The sequence below is a fragment of the Somniosus microcephalus genome, unplaced genomic scaffold (genome assembly GCF_052327205.1).
Source record: "Somniosus microcephalus isolate GS21.2 unplaced genomic scaffold, FLI_Smic_1.0 unresolved_chr3, whole genome shotgun sequence".
NCBI lineage: Eukaryota > Metazoa > Chordata > Chondrichthyes > Squaliformes > Somniosidae > Somniosus > Somniosus microcephalus.
In genome coordinates, this window is record NW_028225181.1 from 45,772,150 (window position 1) to 45,787,871 (window position 15,722).

Sequence of the window (15,722 nt, forward strand, 5' to 3'; positions counted from 1 at the left end):
GGGAAGCCTCCAGTAAATGGGGGATTGGGGAGGGCACCAGTAAATGGGGGATTGGGGAAGGCACCAGAAAATGGGGGATTGGGGAAGGCATCAGTAAATGGGGGACAGGGGAAGGCACCAGTAAATGGGGGATTGGGGAAGCACCAGTAAATGGGGGATTGGGGGAGGGCTCTAGTAAATGGGGGATTGGGGAAGGCATCAGTAAATGGGGGACAGGGGAAGGCACCAGTAAATGGGGGATTGGGGAAGGCATCAGTAAATGGGGGAGTGGGGAAGGCACCAGTAAATGGGGGATTGGGGAAGGCACCAGCAAATGGGGGAACGGGGGAGGGCTCCAGTAAATGGGGGATTGGGGGAGGGCACCAGTAAATGGGGGATTGGGGGAGGGCACCAGTAAATGGGGGACAGGGGAAGGCACCAGTAAATGGGGGATTGGGGGAGGGCACCAGTAAATGGGGGATTGGGGAAGGCACCAGTAATTGGGGATTGGGAAAGGCACCAGTAAATGGGGGATTTGGGAAGACACCAGTAAATGGGGGATTGGGGAAGGCACCAGCAAATGGGGGATTGTAGGAGGCTCCAGTAAATGGGGGACTAGGGGAGCACCAGTAAATTGTGGATTGGGAGCAGCACCAGTAAATGGGGGATTGGGGAAGGGCACCAGTAAATGCAGGATTGGGGGAGGGCACCAGTAAATGGGGGATTGGGGAAGGCACCAGTAAATGGGGGATTCGGGAAGGCACCAGTAAATGGGGGATAGCTCCAGTAAATGGGGGATAGGGGAAGGCACCAGTAAATGGGGGATTGGGGAGGGCACCAGTAAATGGGGGATTGGGGAATGCACCAGTAAATGGGAGATTGGGGCAGGCATCAGTAAATGGGGGATTGGGGAAGGGCACCAGTAAATGGGGAATTGGGGGAGGCACCAGTAAATGGGGGATTGGGGAAGGCCCCAGTAAATGGGGGATTGGGGAAGGCACCAGTAAATGGGGGATTGGGGAATGCACCAGTAAATGGGGGCATGGAGGAGGGCACCAGTAAATGGGGGATTGGGGAAGGGCACCAGTAAATGGGGGATTGCGGAAGGCACCAGTAAATGGGGGATTGGGGATGGGCACCTGTATATGGGGGAATGGGGGAGGGCACCAGTAAATAGGGGATTGTGGAAGGCACCAGTAAATGGGGGATTGCAGAAGGTACAGTAAATGGGTGCTTGGAGAGGGTACATTAAATGGCAGGTTGGGGGAGGTATCATTAAATGGGTGATTGGAGAGAGCACTAGTAAATGGGGGTTTGGGGAAGGTTCCAGTGAATGGGGATCTGGGGATGGTGCCAATAAATGAGGGATTGGGGGAGGGCAGCAGTAAATTGGGAATTGGGGAAGAGAACCAGTAAATGGGGAATTTGGGAAGCACCAGTAAATGGGGGATTGGGGAAGCACCAGTAAATGAGGGATTGGGGAAGCACCAGTAAAGGGGGGATTGGGGTAAGGGCACCAGTAAATGGGGGACTGGGGAAGGCACCAGTAAATGGGAGATTGGGGGAGGGCACCAGTAAATGGGGGATTGGGGAAGGCACCAGTAATTGGGGATTGGGAAAGGCACCAGTAAATGGGGGATTGTGGAAGGCACCAGTAAATGGGGGATTGGGGAAGGCAGCAGGAAATGGGGGATTGGGGGAGGGCACCAGTAAATGGGGGATTGTGGAAGGCACCAGTAAATGGGGGATTGTGGAAGGCACCAGTAAATGGGGGATTGGGGAAGGCAGCAGGAAATGGGGGATTGGGGGAGGGCACCAGTAAATGGGGGATTGTGGAAGGCACCAGTAAATGGGGATTGGGAAAGGCACCAGTAAATGGGGGATTGGGGAAGGCAGTAGTAAATGGGGGATTGGGGAAGCACCAGTAAATGGGGGATTGGGGAAGGCTCCTGTAAATTTGGGATTGCGGAGGGCACCAGTAAATGGGGGATTGTGGAAGGCACCAGTAAATGGGGATTGGGAAAGGCACCAGTAAATGGGGGATTGGGGAAGGCAGTAGTAAATGAGGGATTGGGGAAGCACCAGTAAATGGGGGATTGGGGGAGGGCACCAGTAGATGGGGGATTGGGGCAGGCACCAGTAATTGGGGGATTGGGGAAGGCACCAGCAAATGGGGGATTGTAGGAGGCTCCAGTAAATGGGGGATTTGGGAAGCACCAGTAAATGGGGGACTGGGGAAGGCAGCAGGAAATGGGAGATTGTGGAAGGCACCAGTAAATGGGGATTGGGAAAGGCACCAGTAAATGGGGGATTGGGGAAGGCACCAGTAAATGGGGGATTGGGGAAGCACCAGTAAATGGTGGATTGGGAACGGCACCAGTAAATGGGGGATTGTAGGAGGCTCCAGTAAATGGGGGATTGGGGGAGGGCACCAGTAAATGGGGGATTGGGGAAGGCACCAGTAAATGGGGGATTCGGGAAGGCACCAGTAAATGGGGGCTTGGGGAAGGCACCAGTAAATGGGGGATTGGGGGAGGGCTCCAGTAAATGGGGGCTTGGGGAAGGCACCAGTAAATGGGAGATTGGGGAAGTGCACCAGTAAATGGGGGATTGTGGAGTGCACCAATAAATGGGGGACTGGGGAAGGCACCAGTAAATGGGGGATTGGTGAAGGCACCAGTAAATGGGGGATTGAGGAAGGGCACCAGGAAATGGGGGATTGGGGTAGGGCACCAGTAAATGGGGGATTGGGGAAGGCACCAGTAAATGTGAGATTGGGGAATGCACCAGTAAATGAGGGATTGAGGAAGGGCACCAGGAAATGGGGGATTGGGGGAGGGCACCAGTAAATGGGGGATTGGGGAAGGCACCAGAAAAAGGGGAATTGGGGAAGGACACCAGTAAATGGGGATTGGGGAAGGCAACAGTAAATGGGGGAATGGGGGAGACACCAGTAAATGGGGGATTGGGGAAGCACCAGTAAATGGGGGATTGGGGAAGGCACCAGTAAATGGGGGATTGGGGAAGGCACCAGTAAATGGGGGATTATTGGAGGCTCCAGTAAATGGGGGATTAGGGAAGCACCAGTAAATGCGGGATTGGGGGAGGGCTCCAGTAAATGGGAGACTAGGGCGGCACCAGTAAATGGGGGATTGGGGGAGCGCACCACTAAATGGGGGATTGGGGAAGGGCACCAGTAATGGGGGATTGGGGAAGGCACCAGAAAAAGGGGAATTGGGGAAGGACACCACTAAATGGGGGATTGGGGAAGGCAACAGTAAATGGGGGAATGGGGGAGACACCAGTAAATGGGAATTGGGGAAGGCACCAGTAATGGGGGATTGGGGAAGGCACCAGTAAATGGGGGATTGTAGGAGGCTCCAGTAAAGGGGGGACTAGGGTGGCACCAGTAAATTGGGGATTGGGGAAGGGCACCAGTAAATGGGGGACTGGGGAAGGGTACCAGTAAATGGGAGATTGGGGAAGGCACCAGTAAATGGGGGACTGGGGAAGGCACCAGTAAATGGGGGATTGGGGAGGGCATCAGTAAATGGGGGATTGGGGAAGGCACCAGTGAATGGGAGATTGAGGAAGGCACCAGTAAATGGGGGATTGTGGGAGGGCACCAGTAAATGGGGGATTGGGGAATGCACCAGTAAATGGGGGAATGGAGGAGGGCACCAGTAAATGGGGGATTGGGGAGGGCACCAGTAAATGGGGGACTGGGGAATGCACCAGTAAATGGGGGAATGGAGGAGGGCACCAGTAAATGGGGGATTGCGGAAGGGCACCAGTAAATGGGGGATTGCGGAAGGCACCAATAATTTGGGGAATGGAAGAGGGCACCAGTAATGGGGGATTGGGGAAGGCACCAATAAATGGGGGATGGGGATGGACACCAGTAAATGGGGGATTGGGGAAGGCACCAGTAAATGGGGGATTGGGGAGGGCACCAGTAAAAGGGGATTTGGGAAGGCACCAGTAAATGGGGGACTGGGGCAGCACCATTAAGTGGGGCATTGGGGAAGGGCACCAGTAAATGGGGGGTTCATGGGCACCAGTAAATGGGCATTGGGAAGGGCACCAGTAGATGGAGAATTGGGGAGGGCACCAGAAAATGTGTGATGAGGGGTGGAGGGCATCATTAAATGGGGGCTAGGGGAAGCACCAGTAAATGGGGGATTGGGGCAGGGCACCAGTAAATGGGGGATTGGGGATGGGCACCTGTATATGGGGGAATGGGGGAGGGCACCAGTAAATAGGGGATTGGGGAAGGCACCAGTAAATGGGGGATTGCGGAAGGTACAGTAAATGGGTGTTTGGGGAATGTACAGTAAATGGGGGCTTGGGGAGGGCACAGTAAATGGGGGCTTGGGGAAGGTACATTAAATGGCAGATTGGGGGAGGTATCATTAAATGGGTGATTGGAGAGAGCACTAGTAAATGGGGGTTTGGGGAAGTTTCCAGTGAATGGGGATTTGGGGATGGTGCCAATAAATGAGGGATTGGGGGAGGGCAGCAGTAAATTGGGGATTGGGGAAGAGAACCAGTAAATGGGGAATTTGGGAAGCACCAGTAAATGGGGGATTGGGGAAGCACCAATAAATGAGGGATTGGGGTAAGGGCACCAGTAAATGGGGGATTCGGGAAGGCATCAGTAAATGGGGGACTGGGGAAGGCTCCAGTAAATTTGGGATTGGGGAGGGCACCAGTAAATGAGGGATTGGGGAAGCACCAGAAAATGGGGGATTGGGGTAAGGGCACCAGTAAATGGGGGATTGGGGAAGGCATCAGTAAATGGGGGACTGGGGAAGGCACCAGTAAATGGGGGATTGGGGGAGGGCACCAGTAAATGGGGGATTGGGGAAGGCACCAGTAATTGGGGATTGGGAAAGGTACCAGTAAATGGGGGATTGTGGAAGGCACCAGTAAATGGGGGATTGGGGAGGGCACCAGCAAATGGGGGATTGTAGGAGGCTCCAGTAAATGGGGGAATAGGGAAGCACCAGTAAATGGGGGATTGAGGATGGCAGCAGGAAATGGGGGATTGGGGGAGGGCACCAGTAAATGGGGGATTGTGGAAGGCACCAGTAAATGGGGATTGGGAAAGGCACCAGTAAATGGGGGATTGGGGAAGCACCAGTAAATGGGGGATTGGTGAAGGCACCAGTAAATGGGGGACTGGGGATGGCAGCAGGAAATGGGGGATTGGGGGAGGGCACCAGTAAATGGGGGATTGTGGAAGGCACCAGTAAATGGGGATTGGGAAAGGCACCAGTAAATGGGGGATTGGGGAAGGCACCAGTAAATGGGGGATTGGGGAAGCACCAGTAAATGGGGGATTGGTGAAGGCACCAGTAAATGGGGGATTGGGGAGGGCACCAGTAAATGGGGGATTGTGGAAGGGCACCAGTAAATGGGGGATTGCAGAAGGCATGAGTAAATGGGGGATGGGGAAGAACAACAGTAAATGGGTTATTGGAGAGAGCACTAGTAAATGGGGGATGGGGAGGCCGCTGTAAAAGTGGGAATGGGAAAGGCGCCAGTAAATGGGGGCTTGGGGAAGGTTCCAGTGAATGGGGATTTGGGGATGGTGCCAGTAAATGAGGGATTGGAGGAGGGCAGCAGTAAATTGGGGATTGGGGAATAGAACCAATAAATGGGGAACTTGGGAAGCACCAGTAAATGGGGGATTGGGGAAGGCACCAGTAAATGGGGATTGGGGAAGGCACCAGTAAATGGGGATTGGGGAAGGCACCAGTAAATGGGGGATTGGGGAAGGGCACCACTAATGGGGGATTGGGGAAGGCACCAGCAAATGGGGGATTGGGGAAGGCACCAGTAAATGGGGGATTGGGGAAGCACCAGTAAATGGGGGATTGTAGGAGGCTCCAGTAAATGGGGATTGGGGAAGCACCAGTAAATGGGGGATTATAGGAGGCTCCAGTAAATGGGGGATTAGGGAATCACCAGTAAATGGGGGATTGGGGGAGGGCTCCAGTAAATGGGAGACTAGGGCAGCACCAGTAAATGGGGGATTGGGGGAGCGCAGCAGTAAATGGGGGATTGGGGAAGGGCACCAGTAATGGGGGATTGCGGAAGGCACCAGAAAAAGGGGAATTGGGGAAGGACACAAGTAAATGGGGGATTGGGGAAGGCAACAGTAAATGGGGGAATGGGGGAGACACCAGTAAATGGGAATTGGGGAAGGCACCAGTAATGGGGGATTGGGGAAGGCACCAGTAAATGGGGGCATGGAGGAGGGCACCAGTAAATGGGGGATTGGGGAAGGGCACCAGTAAATGGGGGATTGCGGAAGGCACCAGTAAATGGGGGATTGGGGATGGGCACCTGTATATGGGGGAATGGGGGAGGGCACCAGTAAATAGGGGATTGTGGAAGGCACCAGTAAATGGCGGATTGCAGAAGGTACAGTAAATGGGTGCTTGGAGAGGGTACATTAAATGGCAGGTTGGGGGAGGTATCATTAAATGGGTGATTGGAGAGAGCACTAGTAAATGGGGGTTTGGGGAAGGTTCCAGTGAATGGGGATTTGGGGATGGTGCCAATAAATGAGGGATTGGGGGAGGGCAGCAGTAAATTGGGAATTGGGGAAGAGAACCAGTAAATGGGGAATTTGGGAAGCACCAGTAAATGGGGGATTGGGGAAGCACCAGTAAATGAGGGATTGGGGAAGCACCAGTAAAGGGGGGATTGGGGTAAGGGCACCAGTAAATGGGGGACTGGGGAAGGCATCAGTAAATGGGGGACTGGGGAAGGCACCAGTAAATGGGAGATTGGGGGAGGGCACCAGTAAATGGGGGATTGTGGAAGGCACCAGAAAATGGGGGATTGGGGAAGCACCAGTAAATGGGGGATTGGGGGAGGGCACCAGTAAATGGGGGACTGGGGAAGGCAGCAGGAAATGGGGGATTGGGGGAGGGCACCAGTAAATGGGGGACTGGGGAAGGCAGCAGGAAATGGGGGATTGGGGGAGGGCACCAGTAAATGGGGGATTGTGGAAGGCACCAGTAAATGGGGATTGGGAAAGGCACCAGTAAATGGGGGATTGGGGAAGGCAGTAGTAAATGGGGGATTGGGGAAGCACCAGTAAATGGGGGATTGGGGAAGGCTCCTGTAAATTTGGGATTGGGGAGGGCACCAGTAAATGGGGGATTGTGGAAGGCACCAGTAAATGGGGATTGGGAAAGGCACCAGTAAATGGGGGATTGGGGAAGGCAGTAGTAAATGAGGGATTGGGGAAGCACCAGTAAATGGGGGATTGGTGTAAGGGCACCAGTAAATGGGAGATTGGGGTAAGGGCACCAGTAAATGGGGGTCTTGGGAAGGCACCAGTAAATGGGGGATTGGGGGAGGGCACCAGTAGTTGGGGGATTGGGGCAGGCACCAGTAATTGGGGGATTGGGGAAGGCACCAGCAAATGGGGGATTGTAGGAGGCTCCAGTAAATGGGGGATTTGGGAAGCACCAGTAAATGGGGGATTGGGGAAGGCACCAGTAAATGGGGGACTGGGGAAGGCAGCAGGAAATGGGGGATTGGGGGAGGGCACCAGTAAATGGGAGATTGTGGAAGGCACCAGTAAATGGGGATTGGGAAAGGCACCAGTAAATGGGGGATTGGGGAAGGCACCAGTAAATGGGGGATTGGGGAAGCACCAGTAAATGGTGGATTGGGAACGGCACCAGTAAATGGGGGATTGTAGGAGGCTCCAGTAAATGGGGGATTGGGGGAGGGCACCAGTAAATGGGGGATTGGGGAAGGCACCAGTAAATGGGGGATTCGGGAAGGCACCAGTAAATGGGGGGTTGTGGAGTGCACCAGTAAATGGGGGCTTGGGGAAGGCACCAGTAAATGGGGGATTGGGGGAGGGCTCCAGTAAATGGGGGATTGTGGAGTGCACCAATAAATGGGGGACTGGGGAAGGCACCAGTAAATGGGGGATTGGTGAAGGCACCAGTAAATGGGGGATTGAGGAAGGGCACCAGGAAATGGGGGATTGGGGTAGGGCACCAGTAAATGGGGGATTGGGGAAGGCACCAGTAAATGTAAGATTGGGGAATGCACCAGTAAATGGGGGATTGAGGAAGGGCACCAGGAAATGGGGGATTGGGGGAGGGCACCAGTAAATGGGGGATTGGGGAAGGCACCAGAAAAAGGGGAATTGGGGAAGGACACCAGTAAATGGGGATTGGGGAAGGCAACAGTAAATGGGGGAATGGGGGAGACACCAGTAAATGGGGGATTGGGGAAGCACCAGTAAATGGGGGATTGGGGAAGGCACCAGTAAATGGGGGATTGGGGAAGGCACCAGTAAATGGGGGACTATTGGAGGCTCCAGTAAATGGGGGATTAGGGAAGCACCAGTAAATGCGGGATTGGGGGAGGGCTCCAGTAAATGGGAGACTAGGGCGGCACCAGTAAATGGGGGATTGGGGGAGCGCACCACTAAATGGGGGATTGGGGAAGGGCACCAGTAATGGGGGATTGGGGAAGGCACCAGAAAAAGGGGAATTGGGGAAGGACACCACTAAATGGGGGATTGGGGAAGGCAACAGTAAATGGGGGAATGGGGGAGACACCAGTAAATGGGAATTGGGGAAGGCACCAGTAATGGGGGATTGGGGAAGGCACCAGTAAATGGGGGATTGTAGGAGGCTCCAGTAAAGGGGGGACTAGGGTGGCACCAGTAAATTGGGGATTGGGGAAGGGCACCAGTAAATGGGGGACTGGGGAAGGGTACCAGTAAATGGGAGATTGGGGAAGGCACCAGTAAATGGGGGATTCGGGAAGGCACCAGTAAATGGGGAATTGTGGAATGCACCAGTAAATTGGGGACTGGGGAAGGCACCAGTAAATGGGGGATTGGGGAGGGCATCAGTAAATGGGGGATTGGGGAAGGCACCAGTGAATGGGAGATTGATGAAGGCACCAGTAAATGGGGCATTGTGGGAGGGCACCAGTAAATGGGGGATTGGGGAATGCACCAGTAAATGGGGGAATGGAGGAGGGCACCAGTAAATGGGGGATTGGGGAGGGCACCAGTAAATGGGGGACTGGGGAATGCACCAGTAAATGGGGGAATGGAAGAGGGCACCAGTAATGGGGGATTGCGGAAGGCACCAATAATTTGGGGAATGGAAGAGGGCACCAGTAATGGGGGATTGGGGAAGGCACCAGTAAATGGGGGATGGGGATGGACACCAGTAAATGGGGGATTGGGGAAGGCACCAGTAAATGGGGGAATGGGGGAGACACCAGTAAATGGGGATTGGGGAAGGCACCAGTAAATGAGGGATTGGGGAGGGCACCAGTAAAAGGGGATTTGGGAAGGCACCAGTAAATGGGGGACTGGGGCAGCACCATTAAGTGGGGCATTGGGGAAGGGCACCAGTAAATGGGGGGTTCATGGGCACCAGTAAATGGGCATTGGGAAGGGCACCAGTAGATGGAGAATTGGGGAGGGCACCAGAAAATGTGTGATGAGGGGTGGAGGGCATCATTAAATGGGGGCTAGGGGAAGCACCAGTAAATGGGGGATTGGGGCAGTGCACCAGTAAATGGGGGATTGGGGATGGGCACCTGTATATGGGGGAATGGGGGAGGGCACCAGTAAATAGGGGATTGGGGAAGGCACCAGTAAATGGGGGATTGCGGAAGGTACAGTAAATGGGTGTTTGGGGAATGTACAGTAAATGGGGGCTTGGGGAGGGCACAGTAAATGGGGGCTTGGGGAAGGTACATTAAATGGCAGATTGGGGGAGGTATCATTAAATGGGTGATTGGAGAGAGCACTAGTAAATGGGGGTTTGGGGAAGTTTCCAGTGAATGGGGATTTGGGGATGGTGCCAATAAATGAGGGATTGGGGGAGGGCAGCAGTAAATTGGGGATTGGGGAAGAGAACCAGTAAATGGGGAATTTGGGAAGCACCAGTAAATGGGGGATTGGGGAAGCACCAATAAATGAGGGATTGGGGTAAGGGCACCAGTAAATGGGGGATTCGGGAAGGCATCAGTAAATGGGGGACTGGGGAAGGCTCCAGTAAATTTGGGATTGGGGAGGGCACCAGTAAATGAGGGATTGGGGAAGCACCAGAAAATGGGGGATTGGGGTAAGGGCACCAGTAAATGGGGGATTGGGGAAGGCATCAGTAAATGGGGGACTGGGGAAGGCACCAGTAAATGGGGGATTGGGGAAGGCATCAGTAAATGGGGGACTGGGGAAGGCACCAGTAAATGGGGGATTGGGGGAGGGCACCAGTAAATGGGGGATTGGGGAAGGCACCAGTAATTGGGGATTGGGAAAGGTACCAGTAAATGGGGGATTGTGGAAGGCACCAGTAAATGGGGGATTGGGGAGGGCACCAGCAAATGGGGGATTGTAGGAGGCTCCAGTAAATGGGGGAATAGGGAAGCACCAGTAAATGGGGGATTGAGGATGGCAGCAGGAAATGGGGGATTGGGGGAGGGCACCAGTAAATGGGGGATTGTGGAAGGCACCAGTAAATGGGGATTGGGAAAGGCACCAGTAAATGGGGGATTGGGGAAGGCACCAGTAAATGGGGGATTGGGGAAGCACCAGTAAATGGGGGATTGGGGAAGGCACCAGTAAATGGGGGATTGGGGAAGCACCAGTAAATGGGGGATTGGTGAAGGCACCAGTAAATGGGGGACTGGGGATGGCAGCAGGAAATGGGGGATTGGGGGAGGGCACCAGTAAATGGGGGATTGTGGAAGGCACCAGTAAATGGGGATTGGGAAAGGCACCAGTAAATGGGGGATTGGGGAAGGCACCAGTAAATGGGGGATTGGGGAAGCACCAGTAAAAGGGGGATTGGTGAAGGCACCAGTAAATGGGGGATTGGGGAGGGCACCAGTAAATGGGGGATTGTGGAAGGGCACCAGTAAATGGGGGATTGCAGAAGGCATGAGTAAATGGGGGATGGGGAAGAACAACAGTAAATGGGTTATTGGAGAGAGCACTAGTAAATGGGGGATGGGGAGGCCGCTGTAAAAGTGGGAATGGGAAAGGCGCCAGTAAATGGGGGCTTGGGGAAGGTTCCAGTGAATGGGGATTTGGGGATGGTGCCAGTAAATGAGGGATTGGAGGAGGGCAGCAGTAAATTGGGGATTGGGGAATAGAACCAATAAATGGGGAACTTGGGAAGCACCAGTAAATGGGGGATTGGGGAAGGCACCAGTAAATGGGGATTGGGGAAGGCACCAGTAAATGGGGATTGGGGAAGGCACCAGTAAATGGGGGATTGGGGAAGGGCACCACTAATGGGGGATTGGGGAAGGCTCCAGTAAATTGGGGATTGGGGAAGCAGCAGTAAATGCGGGATTATAGGAGGCTCCAGTAAATGGGGGATTAGGGAATCACCAGTAAATGGGGGATTGGGGGAGGGCTCCAGTAAATGGGAGACTAGGGCAGCACCAGTAAATGGGGGATTGGGGGAGCGCACCAGTAAATGGGGGATTGGGGAAGGGCACCAGTAATGGGGGATTGGGGAAGGCACCAGAAAAAGGGGAATTGGGGAAGGACACAAGTAAATGGGGGATTGGGGAAGGCAACAGTAAATGGGGGAATGGGGGAGACACCAGTAAATGGGAATTGGGGAAGGCACCAGTAATGGGGGATTGGGGAAGGCACCAGTAAATGGGGGATTGTAGGAGTCTCCAGTAAATGGGGGATTGGGGAAGCACCAGTAAATGGGGGATGGGGGAGGGCTCCAGTAAATGGGGGTTTGGGGAAGGGTACCAGTAAATGGGGGATTGGGGAAGGCACCAGTAAATGGGGGATTCGGGAAAGCACCAGTAAATGGGGGATTGTTGAATGCACCAGTAAATTGGGGACTGGGGAAGGCACCACTAAATGGGGGATTGGGGAGGGCACCAGTAAATGGGGGATTGGGGAAGGCACCAGTGAATGGGAGATTGGGGAAGGCACCAGTAAATGGGGGAATGGAGGAGGGCACCAGTAAATGGGGGATTGCGGAAGGGCACCAGTAAATGGGGGATTGCGGAAGGCACGAATAATTTGGGGAATGGAAGAGGGCACCAGTAATGGGGGATTGGGGAAGGCACCAGTAAATGGGGGATGGGGATGGATACCAGTAAGTGGGGGATTGGGGAAGGCACCAGTAAATGGGGGATTCGGGAAGGCACCAGTAAATGGGGGATTGTGGAATGCACCAGTAAATTGGGGACTGGGGAAGGCACCAGTAAATGGGGGATTGGGGAGGGCATCAGTAAATGGGGGATTGGGGAAGGCACCAGTGAATGGGAGATTGATGAAGGCACCAGTAAATGGGGGATTGTGGGAGGGCACCAGTAAATGGGGGATTGGGGAATGCACCAGTAAATGGGGGAATGGAGGAGGGCACCAGTAAATGGGGGATTGGGGAGGGCACCAGTAAATGGGGGACTGGGGAATGCACCAGTAAATGGGGGAATGGAGGAGGGCACCAGTAAATGGGGGATTGCGGAAGGGCACCAGTAATGGGGGATTGCGGAAGGCACCAATAATTTGGGGAATGGAAGAGGGCACCAGTAATGGGGGATTGGGGAAGGCACCAGTAAATGGGGGATGGGGATGGACACCAGTAAATGGGGGATTGGGGAAGGCACCAGTAAATGGGGGAATGGGGGAGACACCAGTAAATGGGGATTGGGGAAGGCACCAGTAAATGAGGGATTGGGGAGGGCACCAGTAAAAGGGGATTTGGGAAGGCACCAGTAAATGGGGGACTGGGGCAGCACCATTAAGTGGGGCATTGGGGAAGGGCACCAGTAAATGGGGGGTTCATGGGCACCAGTAAATGGGCATTGGGAAGGGCACCAGTAGATGGAGAATTGGGGAGGGCACCAGAAAATGTGTGATGAGGGGTGGAGGGCATCATTAAATGGGGGCTAGGGGAAGCACCAGTAAATGGGGGATTGGGGCAGGGCACCAGTAAATGGGGGATTGGGGATGGGCACCTGTATATGGGGGAATGGGGGAGGGCACCAGTAAATAGGGGATTGGGGAAGGCACCAGTAAATGGGGGATTGCGGAAGGTACAGTAAATGGGTGTTTGGGGAATGTACAGTAAATGGGGGCTTGGGGAGGGCACAGTAAATGGGGGCTTGGGGAAGGTACATTAAATGGCAGATTGGGGGAGGTATCATTAAATGGGTGATTGGAGAGAGCACTAGTAAATGGGGGTTTGGGGAAGTTTCCAGTGAATGGGGATTTGGGGATGGTGCCAATAAATGAGGGATTGGGGGAGGGCAGCAGTAAATTGGGGATTGGGGAAGAGAACCAGTAAATGGGGAATTTGGGAAGCACCAGTAAATGGGGGATTGGGGAAGCACCAATAAATGAGGGATTGGGGTAAGGGCACCAGTAAATGGGGGATTCGGGAAGGCATCAGTAAATGGGGGACTGGGGAAGGCTCCAGTAAATTTGGGATTGGGGAGGGCACCAGTAAATGAGGGATTGGGGAAGCACCAGAAAATGGGGGATTGGGGTAAGGGCACCAGTAAATGGGGGATTGGGGAAGGCATCAGTAAATGGGGGACTGGGGAAGGCACCAGTAAATGGGGGATTGGGGGAGGGCACCAGTAAATGGGGGATTGGGGAAGGCACCAGTAATTGGGGATTGGGAAAGGTACCAGTAAATGGGGGATTGTGGAAGGCACCAGTAAATGGGGGATTGGGGAGGGCACCAGCAAATGGGGGATTGTAGGAGGCTCCAGTAAATGGGGGAATAGGGAAGCACCAGTAAATGGGGGATTGAGGATGGCAGCAGGAAATGGGGGATTGGGGGAGGGCACCAGTAAATGGGGGATTGTGGAAGGCACCAGTAAATGGGGATTGGGAAAGGCACCAGTAAATGGGGGATTGGGGAAGGCACCAGTAAATGGGGGATTGGGGAAGCACCAGTAAATGGGGGATTGGGGAAGGCACCAGTAAATGGGGGATTGGGGAAGCACCAGTAAATGGGGGATTGGTGAAGGCACCAGTAAATGGGGGACTGGGGATGGCAGCAGGAAATGGGGGATTGGGGGAGGGCACCAGTAAATGGGGGATTGTGGAAGGCACCAGTAAATGGGGATTGGGAAAGGCACCAGTAAATGGGGGATTGGGGAAGGCACCAGTAAATGGGGGATTGGGGAAGCACCAGTAAATGGGGGATTGGTGAAGGCACCAGTAAATGGGGGATTGGGGAGGGCACCAGTAAATGGGGGATTGTGGAAGGGCACCAGTAAATGGGGGATTGCAGAAGGCATGAGTAAATGGGGGATGGGGAAGAACAACAGTAAATGGGTTATTGGAGAGAGCACTAGTAAATGGGGGATGGGGAGGCCGCTGTAAAAGTGGGAATGGGAAAGGCGCCAGTAAATGGGGGCTTCGGGAAGGTTCCAGTGAATGGGGATTTGGGGATGGTGCCAGTAAATGAGGGATTGGAGGAGGGCAGCAGTAAATTGGGGATTGGGGAATAGAACCAATAAATGGGGAACTTGGGAAGCACCAGTAAATGGGGGATTGGGGAAGGCACCAGTAAATGGGGATTGGGGAAGGCACCAGTAAATGGGGATTGGGGAAGGCACCAGTAAATGGGGGATTGGGGAAGGGCACCACTAATGGGGGATTGGGGAAGGCTCCAGTAAATTGGGGATTGGGGAAGCACCAGTAAATGGGGGATTATAGGAGGCTCCAGTAAATGGGGGATTAGGGAATCACCAGTAAATGGGGGATTGGGGGAGGGCTCCAGTAAATGGGAGACTAGGGCAGCACCAGTAAATGGGGGATTGGGGGAGCGCACCAGTAAATGGGGGATTGGGGAAGGGCACCAGTGATGGGGGATTGGGGAAGGCACCAGAAAAAGGGGAATTGGGGAAGGACACAAGTAAATGGGGGATTGGGGAAGGCAACAGTAAATGGGGGAATGGGGGAGACACCAGTAAATGGGAATTGGGGAAGGCACCAGTAATGGGGGATTGGGGAAGGCACCAGTAAATGGGGGATTGTAGGAGTCTCCAGTAAATGGGGGATTAGGGAAGCACCAGTAAATGGGGGATGGAGGAGGGCTCCAGTAAATGGGGGTTTGGGGAAGGGTACCAGTAAATGGGGGATTGGGGAAGGCACCAGTAAATGGGGGATTGGGGAAGCACCAGTAAATGGGGGATTGTTGAATGCACCAGTAAATTGGGGACTGGGGAAGGCACCACTAAATGGGGGATTGGGGAGGGCACCAGTAAATGGGGGATTGGGGAAGGCACCAGTGAATGGGAGATTGGGGAAGGCACCAGTAAATGGGGGAATGGAGGAGGGCACCAGTAAATGGGGGATTGCGGAAGGGCACCAGTAAATGGGGGATTGCGGAAGGCACGAATAATTTGGGGAATGGAAGAGGGCACCAGTAATGGGGGATTGGGGAAGGCACCAGTAAATGGGGGATGGGGATGGACACCAGTAAGTGGGGGATTGGGGAAGGCACCAGTAAATGGGGGAATGGGGGAGACACCAGTAAATGGGGATTGGGGATGGCACCAGTAAATGAGGGATTGGGGAGGGCACCAGTAAAAGGGGATTTGGGAAGGCACCAGTAAATGGGGGACTGGGGCAGCACCATTAAGTGGGGCATTGGGGAAGGGCACCAGTAAATGGGGGGTTCATGGGCACCAGTAAATGGGCATTGGGAAGGGCACCAGTAGATGGAGAATTGGGGAGGGCACCA